Source organism: Rhinolophus ferrumequinum, chromosome 7, assembly GCF_004115265.2.
Source record: "Rhinolophus ferrumequinum isolate MPI-CBG mRhiFer1 chromosome 7, mRhiFer1_v1.p, whole genome shotgun sequence".
NCBI lineage: Eukaryota > Metazoa > Chordata > Mammalia > Chiroptera > Rhinolophidae > Rhinolophus > Rhinolophus ferrumequinum.
Window position 1 is genome coordinate 77,127,708 of NC_046290.1, and position 9,214 is coordinate 77,136,921.

The following is a 9,214-nucleotide window of genomic DNA, read 5'->3' on the forward strand; positions in this document are numbered from 1 at the left end:
GCATCTGGTTTTGTGTATTCCTCTATTTCCTTATTAGTGGAGCCAATGAAAGATTTCTGTCCTTTTAACCTATTCTATCTTTCCGCTTTCTTTTTACCTGAAGTCCTCCAAAGTATCCCATTCTTGTCTCTACTACACAATCCCTTGGAAAGCCCTGATTATCTTGTTAAGAGACACTACTAGATGAAAACGTCTCAGGGACTGTATCTAATGCTGGTCTCTAATGTGAAATCCCTCCCTTGCTCTCCACCTGCTCTGACCCAGCAATTTGATTTCAAGGAATTTGGTTTACAAATGAAACAGCATATGGACACAGCTGAATGCACAAGCATGTTTGAGGCAGAGTTACGTGCAGTAGGAAAAAGCTGGAAATAACCTAAATGTCCATCAAGAGAAACTGATTAAACAAATGATTAAACAAATTCTATGTTATAGAATTCTATTGCCTGTTTAAAACAGTGAGGCAGATTTTCGAGAAATATTTAACTATCTAGTCTCGTTGACTTGTATTTACAGAGATTAGCTTTGGGAAGAGAGGGGGTGGGCTGCCTCTGAGGAAGAGCTGAGGAGTTGCTAGTTCACTGTGTACTTCATTCATTCAGGTCTCCTTTTGTAGCCTTCAAGGCACTTTTGTAAGTTTCCCAGTAAAGGTTCGCAAATGTGTTGTTAGATTTATTTTTAGTTCTCTAAGACTTTAGGATTCTGTTGTGAATAATGTTTTTCCTTTTATCTTTTCTTATTGGTATGCTGATATGTAAGAATGTATTATATAAATGTGGTCGCTTTTGAATTCAGCACCTTTGCTGAACCCCGTTTTTAGTTCTAATAGATTAATTCTAATGGAATACATGATATCCTTGTATTCAGTCTCTTGAATATTCTATGTAGCCAACCATATTGTCTGTAAATGACAGCTTAGTCTCTTCTTGTTCAGTCCTCCTTTTTCTTTGCTTCATATTTGTTTTCTTTTCCATTGTTTTGACTGACTTAATCAAGTATTCTGTACTCTCCTCCTTTCTTCCCATTGTTGGCTTGGAAGTAATTATCACTAAATTTTTAGTATGTATACTTCATTATGTAACTTCTTTCTTTCTCTCTTTCTTCCTTCTTTTTTTCCTTCTTTCCTTCCTTCCTTCCTTCCTTCCTTCCTTCCTTCCTTCCTTCCTTCCTTCCTTCCTTTCTCTTTCTTTTTTTTGTTTGAAAAACCCCAAAATGTATTTATTTAATATATTCATGACAAGGACTCAACCAGAGACTTAATTTTAAAAAACAGAAAATAAAAATGATATCACAGCTTAAGATAATAGAGTGCTGTATAGAAATCAGAGTTCAGACCATCTGAGGAAAAAATAAAGACAACACAGGGAGACAGGCTGGACAGCTGGGTCAGGGCTCTTGCAGGGAAACCTACTCTGAGTACGTGTTTTGCAGGTTCTGAAAGGTTGTGTGTTTCTAGAATTTAGCATGTGTGTTCAAAGGGCTGTTGTTGGGTTCTCCTAGCAGGCCCTGCATGGAGAGCAGGATGGTCCTGACGTCACACATACAGTGCTGACCACTTGTCCTCCAGGATGTCCAGGCAGACGTGACCCTGGTGTTCACACAGCAGAGATGACAGGGCGTGAGGAGCTTCCCCACAGATGTGCTGTGATGGTAACCACTGGGGAACTCCTGGGAGAGAGACCTCAGCCCTTCACAGGCTTCCAGCTGTTGTGTGGATGGTCCCTACCCATTTGAAGAGGTGGTCTGAGTCAGAGAAGGCAGGAATTCTCTGTCACCAGAGGATGGTCTTGAGAAGCATCAGCTCCCGCTGCATGCAGCCTCTTGCCCAGGGGCCGGGCCGTCACCCCCACTGGGTCCTTTACAGGCAGGTGCGGCTGCTGGTGGTTATTCTGCGATGCTATCCTGGTGTTGCTGGCAGGGACACAAGAACTTGGAGAACACAATTGCAACTCTTCATTATATAATTTCTAGAACAATCTAAAGTTATTTTGGCCAACATAATAGGGATTCAGAGGCAAAAGCAGAAGGAAGGTTGCCCCCATCAAAGAGATGGGTATTAAAGGTTAAAGATAATTTGGTTTGGTCCATGTTACAGGTTCTTAGACAGTATTTAGGAAGGGGCAGTGCCTCTTTTCTTACTAAAGATGTTGCCAAAAAGGGACTAGGTCAGTGAGCAAGTTTCCCTGGGCATATGGAAGAAAGCCAGGAAACCAAATTAAAGCAGCTGAGATAAGACTCAACTCAAATCCCTCTGGAATCCCCTTATTCTTATTTCCTCTTCTACTCAAGACCCTGCAGGTAAATCCTTGACTTCTCATTGTCTTAAATATGTTAGTTCTTCTCAGAGGTTCTTGAGGTTAGGCAGCTTGTCCTGAGCTTCTGTATTGTTCAGGACACGGTGTCGGAATCTGTCGAATCAGAAAGTGGACAGCTTTCATTTGAGAGGAGAGCTATGAAATGAAATTGAATATGTCTCTTCATAGCCCTAAGTAGAAGCCTGCTATGGATATGGAGGTTTGCAAAGCAAGCAGTCACCTTGGGCTAAATCACTTTGTGTATTCGGGTACTACCCGAATCACCTTTCCTGTGCTGATCAGAATGGTGAAGGTTGAAGAGTGTCTTTGATTTAGTGAGCTAAAACCAGAATCACAGTAATTGATTAATTGGGTTGAAGAGGTCTTAGATAAGATTAAATTCGTCTCATCATCAATTAGAGACTCTCTCTGTGGTATGTTCCTGACATTCAATGCAAAGAAGTAAAGATTCTTAAGGTCAAATTGTTTTATTACAGCAACAAGTCCTGCCTTAACTGGAGAATATAGCTCCTTCACTCCAAGGCTTGTCTGCAGTCTGAAAGTTTATGGAACTAATATTTACTTGTAATAATAATAATATGTGTTTATTGTAAGGCTTGCGGAGAGATAATGAGGCTAGTCAGGCAGGTTGAGGAAAGTGAGTGTTTTATTCTGTGCTCCCGGGCGAGGTTCACCGGTCCCACAGACGGGGCCGGCGAAGTCACGCCCAGGGAAGAGGGAGGGAGGCATATATGCGGTTTTTTGGGGTGGGGGTTGGCTGAGTGTGGTGGCAGATGAGCAGGCCCCCCTAGCGCAGATCGGGCTCGAGTGGCTGTGTCCGGAGTTGCTTATCGCACCAGCGGTCTGCTGCCTTTTCTGGGAAACGCCAGGGGCCTCAGTCTTTGTCAGGCGGGAACAGGTCTGACTTGACAGAGGGGTATTTTTGGCTCCTGGCCGCTTTGACCATGTCCATAGCTGACCTAACATTTATTATAAGGAACACTATAGTTTCATGAAACATAGATGCCATGTTACATGTAAGCTGTAAAGGACCTACCTATCTAGCTTTTTTCTCTTTTCCTTTTCCGTTCTCCTATTATATAACTATATTCCATAAAACACTGGGAGGAGAGAAATCAGTTGTTTTGCTTTTCTTCCCTCCAGCTACTTCTATTAGAATAAAGATACCCCTGGCTGCTTCTGATTCAAATCCAACTCAAAGCTTCGTTTCTTCTAAATGTTCACGTTAGACACATGGCAGGTGTTCAATTCATACCTGTTGATTGACTGAATTGAAATTGATTAATTCTTTTTAATAAGGAACCTGGAGATCTGCAGGCATCTTCTCTGGTGTTTTATGTGAGAATACGTCTGCCCTGCATTTGGAGTAATCATCTCTGCTGGACACAAACTCTGAGCCATGTGGTGAAGATGCAATTTCTTGTCCTCAAAAGTATACTAGATAAGATTCCCTGGCTCTAATTAAACTCTCTTTTCTGAGTTTAAATTAAAGCGAATTAAATGCAGACAGTAAAAGACATTGAAGAATTACTACCATGTAGGCTTTTTTTTTTTTTTTTTTAAACCTGAAGTTTTAGCCAATAACCTGAGGATGGAAAAGAGGCCACAGGTTAAACCTGACAAGCTCAGGAGACTGAAAATAACCACATAAGATGGTCTGAACTTAAAAAAAAATTGCTAACTAAAAGTAGGTCGTGGCCAGCAGTTACATCCTTGGCCTGTAGCTTCCTTGACAAAGTCAATCTTTACCTTACTCGAACTGCCTATTGTCTTTTTGCATCTAAGATAACACGCCCTTGGAATATCAGAGTAATCCCTTTTTTTCCTGACCCCACAGGGGCAAAACGCACCACACCAGAGCAGGAAACTACAGAATACCTCATCATCTTGTTCCCAAATACCATCTCTATGTGCTGTAAAACGCTGTTAACTGTCCTGTACCCAGCAATGTAAAAGAAGTGTGTGTCTTTCCATGTTACTTTTTACCCAATCCCAGAGATTTCCCTGCTTTGCCCTCTCCCACTGCCTTTATCTACAGCGAATGGATTTCACGTAACCCTCCTCCCTTGATTCTAACGTGTAAAATAAGTTGCAAAATGGTCATTTTCTCAATCCGTTGAGCCTTTGCTTCCCGGCCATTGTCAGTTTGGCTCCAATAAAGTCTTACCAGCCTTCCCTTAGGCTGGATGGTTTTTCATCAACAAATATTACGATACTGAATGTCGTTGAAATAGAGGCCCCTGCCTCTATCTTCTGCTCTCCAGGTTCTTGTTTGTTTCCTCAGTTGGTGACATTTCCTGTGGCCTGGAGTTGCTGTTGACAGCAGAATCCTTCAGGGCGGCTGGGTATTTTCTGACTTGTTTTGTCCAAAAGCTCTTCTATCCCCGAAAAGACTGACAGCAAACAGACTTCTCTCTGAGTAACGTGCGTGTGTGTGTGTGTGTGTGTGTGTGTGTGTGTGTCGGGGTCAGGGGTTGGTGACAGGCTGACAGTCTTCAGAATTTCTGCAGTAACCAGTCAATCCTTTGTACCTTGGACCCTGCTCCACCTACAGTAAAACATTTAGGAAAACGTCAGAAGCCTCAATCCCTGTCCAAAGGGAGCAGAAAAGCTTGATTTCAGGACTGGCAGGCAGTTTAAAAACCTCTCCAAAGATGCACTTTTGTGAATTAAGTGCGTATACAACAACAGCTGATGTCCATTACTGAAATGGAAATACGAAAAAATCAATTGGTTTTTGTTTAGAAAATACTTTCTCTTTCAATTTTTGAAATGAAGCTTGGGAAATAAGAAGTACTTATTTTTTTCAAGAGCTAGATGTGTCAGTGTTAGCCTATGAACCCAAGGAGAAATAATTCATTGATTTGGATAGAATGAAATAGAATTTATTTGAAATTAATGACATGTAAATTACCTGAAATCTTAATCTATGTATGCGAAATCATATATGGGGTTTTGATTGGAGGAATAGAGGAAGAGGGCACCAGGTGAAAAGAGTGTGCCACTGGTTAGGTGATGAATGGCACTGGCTTTCCACTGTGAATTGGGAAAACTAGGTATCTGAAGGCAAGTGGCTAGCCTGTGTCTCTTTTCCATTTCCTGATGTTCTTGGTGAATATTGGGTGGAGAGACTCTCTGAACCACAAAGGTTCTGAAAGTCGGGCTCTTGGCAGGCTGAGGAATGAATAAAGGAGCCCCAGGGATTGCCTGTCACAGGAAAGAAAGAGGAAATCATTGATAATATCGCACATCCAGCAGAACTTCAGAGTAATGAATGTTTTGCAATTTGTTTTTTGTAAAAAAAGTTAATTTAAACAATACAGAGGAGAGAAAGCAAAAGTACAAATCTCTTTTAAAACTCTCATCACCCAGATAAAAGCATGTTTGACATTTTTAAAGATGGGAGATACTACAGCAAGTTTATATGCTGGGATTGTTCCAGAGGAGAAGAAATTGATGATGCAAGTGAGAGAGATGCAATCTTTGGAGCTTTGCCCTTGTGAGCAGGTGAGAAAAGATGGGGTGTAGCATACAGTTGGAGGAGCTTGGCTTAGACAGGAGTGTGGACAGCTCATTTAGAGACAGAAGGTGTACTAGTTAGGGTGCAGCTTATTAGATGCCCTAAACTAATCAGTTGTTTATTTCTCCCTCATGTCTGCAGTCCAATGCAGGTCAGGCTTCTCCCAGGCAATACACCTCTAAGTGGTAATTCTAGAACTGGAACTCCTTCCATGCTGTGGCTCTGCTACATTGGAATCCTTCACATCCAGCCATGCAGGTGGGGTCAAGGGACATTTTAGGGGCCAGGCATGGAAGTGGCTTGCATTGCTTTCACGCACATTCCTTTGGCTACTATTCATACTCTACCCCAGTGACAAGGAAGGTTGAAAAATGTCGTCTTCTTGTGTTTCAGGAAGGAAAGAAAGAACGAATGAGCTTCTAGCCAGTCTCTCTCATAGTAAGGAAAGCAAAACATAATGGATGCAAATGATCTTTTGTTAGTAGATATGGTTGTGGGAACATGTGGAAGTTCTCTTCATTTCTCAAGAAATAGGAAGAGAGGGAGTAGGGAGGCAGGAGAGGTAATGGTTGGAGGAAAGAGGGAATTATTGTAAAATGGTCATCTAAGTGGGTGGAGAGTAAATGCTCAAGGGAAAGGTAGTAGAACAGTCGCCAGGGAACTGCAGTGAAGCACTGCTGGTCAGCAGACTGAGTAGTGGGAAGGGGAGCTGTAAACTGAAGCCCACTCGGCACACACGCATCTCTGTCACTCTCTCTGACAGTCATGACCTTTGGAAAGTCCCAGCCACTGCTTCATTTCCGCCGCCTACACATCACGCAAGTTCCTGTTTTGGTCAACTCTAACCAGAAGACCTAGTGGAAAAGGAATTCTGGGAAATACAATTTCTAGCCTTAGTCAAGGTAACAGCAAAGCACAATCCAGGGTACGTGGCCTTATTTTTCACCAAAGCATCTATCCATAACTATCCGGAATATTATACACGTACTTCTTTATTAGTTTTTTTGTTTTCTTATTATTATAGGATTTAACTCTGTGAAGATATTGGTTTGCTTTGTCCCCTGCTCTTATCCTCAGCACCTGGAATAACGTCCAGCATTGAAAGTATTTGTTGAATAAATGAATGATTTTTTGTACATTCTTCCAGATGTCTTTCTATGTATGTGTATATGCACAACTACACATAGATATAGAAATAAAATTTTACAAAAATGACATCATACTTTACACTTATAGCTCTGTAACCTTTTTGTTGTTGTTTTCACTTATCTCAAAGTCATGGACCTATTTCAGTAACAATAACTATTGGTCACTATCACATTTTAAAATTGTTATAAAGAATTCCTTCATGTCTTTCACAACCTAATTAACGAATTACATTGACGTAATTAATTGGTCTCCAATTGGTAGACGTTGTACCAGCCTGGCTCTATGTTGATAAGGCAGGCTTGATGGAAACCACATAATGTTCTCGATTGGATTGTTTGAAATAAAACCAATGACTTTTTTCAATATAATCTCAGATTCATTAATCTATGCAAGTATAGCTTGGACTTTTCCCCAGCCACAGTGTTTGTTCTTCAAGGGTTACCTGTGAGCTAGAGGCTATGGTGGGTGGGATACGGCATATACTCACCAGAAGGTTCCTATTAAACACCAGACTAGGCAGAGATGAGACAACTTGTATTTACTGAGTGACGTCTAAGGGCCATGAAATTTAAAACTTGGTGTGCTTAGACTCACAAATGCTCAGATGCCTATGTACCTTATTCCTACAAGTGTTCTCCATTCCTCCACAAATAGGATATGAAAGGAATAGGACAATAAAAGATGATGCTTATGGTATAACTGTTTGAAGTAACCATTTGGAGCCCAACCATATACAATCCCCTTCTGGGACTTACGGCTGGAGGTTTCTGTTGGGGAAGTGATTACATAAGAAAGCTCAGTGAGCTTTCAGGCGTGGGGATTCAGGCGTGGGGAAGCACAGAATCTTTTTGTTGCTTGTGAAAATATCATGGACGTGCTTCTAAATCAAGAATTTGCAATCTTAACAGCATGTCTGAACCACCTAGTCCTCACCGCTGTCCAATTAAATCAAGTCTCTGGGAAGGGCGCCAAGACATTGGCCGTTGTGCAATCTGAAGAAAGTGAGCATGCAATTCCCCACTAGTGATGCATTTCTCCAGTTTCCATTGTGCTTTGAGTCATGGAGTCTGGGGGCCTATGACTGTGTGAGGCAGGGGAGGCCTCTTTAAATGCACAGTCAGGTGGTGTCGGCGGCAGCCGCGTTAGCAACCTGGTCAGAGTCTACTTACGGGCTACCCGTCGGGATCCTGCTGTCATCCACAGCTGTCAAGTGGGAGCACGGTCAGCTGAGGTGTGGAGAACCAGTCTCCACAGTGTGGCGTGCCCCTGGGCCCATGCCTGTGGCCGCCACTCACCTCGGTTTTGAGGGGTGGGTCTCTGCCTTGGTGCCCTTTAGCTTTGTGCTTTCTGCTGTCACAGGTGGCTGCTGGGGCTTCAATATGCAAACCTTTCTAGCAAAGAACACATGAAGTGTGTAGTGCTTACTCCCTATATGGGAGCCACTGAGGGATCATGTGAAGATCATCTTGTAAGGAATTTACAGAAATGTTAGTATTTGTATGTTTCTCACGTAATTGTCCTAAGGTTTGGTTTCGTTTTCCCTCAGTGAGAAAAGTATGTTATCATAAATATATATAGTATGATCCCATTTTTTATAAACTAAGATTACCACGCTTAAAAAAAATTGCTAGATCTTGGTATTTTCATGGAGAAAGACCTGGAATGAAACACGTCACGAGGTAGGGGTAGGGAGCAAGAGTGACCTGAGAGATGGGTAATTAATTTAAAAATTTTGAATTGCGTTAATAATCACAAAGAGCCCATTAAGTTTGTAATTTTAGAAAAGGGATTTCAAATTTTTAAAAAATATGTAATGAGATTTCTCAATCCCTTTGTGCTCGATATAAAACTCAAGTGGAAGGAGGGCTTCTTACAGAAAAAGATGATAGAATCTTGCTACTGATGTCACTACAAAACTAGCAGTGTTCATTCATTCATTCAGTGAATGTTAACTGAGCCACTGCCATGTACCGGGTACTGTCCTGGCATTATTCTAGGTGCTTGTGAAATATGAATAGCTAATGAAGCAATTTGCTGCCTTCTCTTGAGGAAGGGACAGATATTACTAAACAAATGATATGTAAGTCTGGTAATGAGAAGTGGTGATGGAGAAAGCTGCAGCAGACATAGGGATATGGGATACAGATGGTGGTCAGGGCAGACCTCACCCAGGAGGCAACACTACAGCAGAGATTTGAATCAAGCAAGGGAAAAGCCATGGAAAGATGGG

The 9,214-nt window shown here is 41.8% G+C and overlaps 1 pseudogene; it reads right to left on the bottom strand.

Moving 5' to 3' along the window:
* Positions 1-1,386: 1,386 nt before the first annotated feature.
* LOC117024620 (ubiquitin-conjugating enzyme E2 C-like) lies at positions 1,387-7,961 on the bottom strand (annotated as a pseudogene).
* Between the last annotated feature and the right edge of the window lie 1,253 nt (positions 7,962-9,214).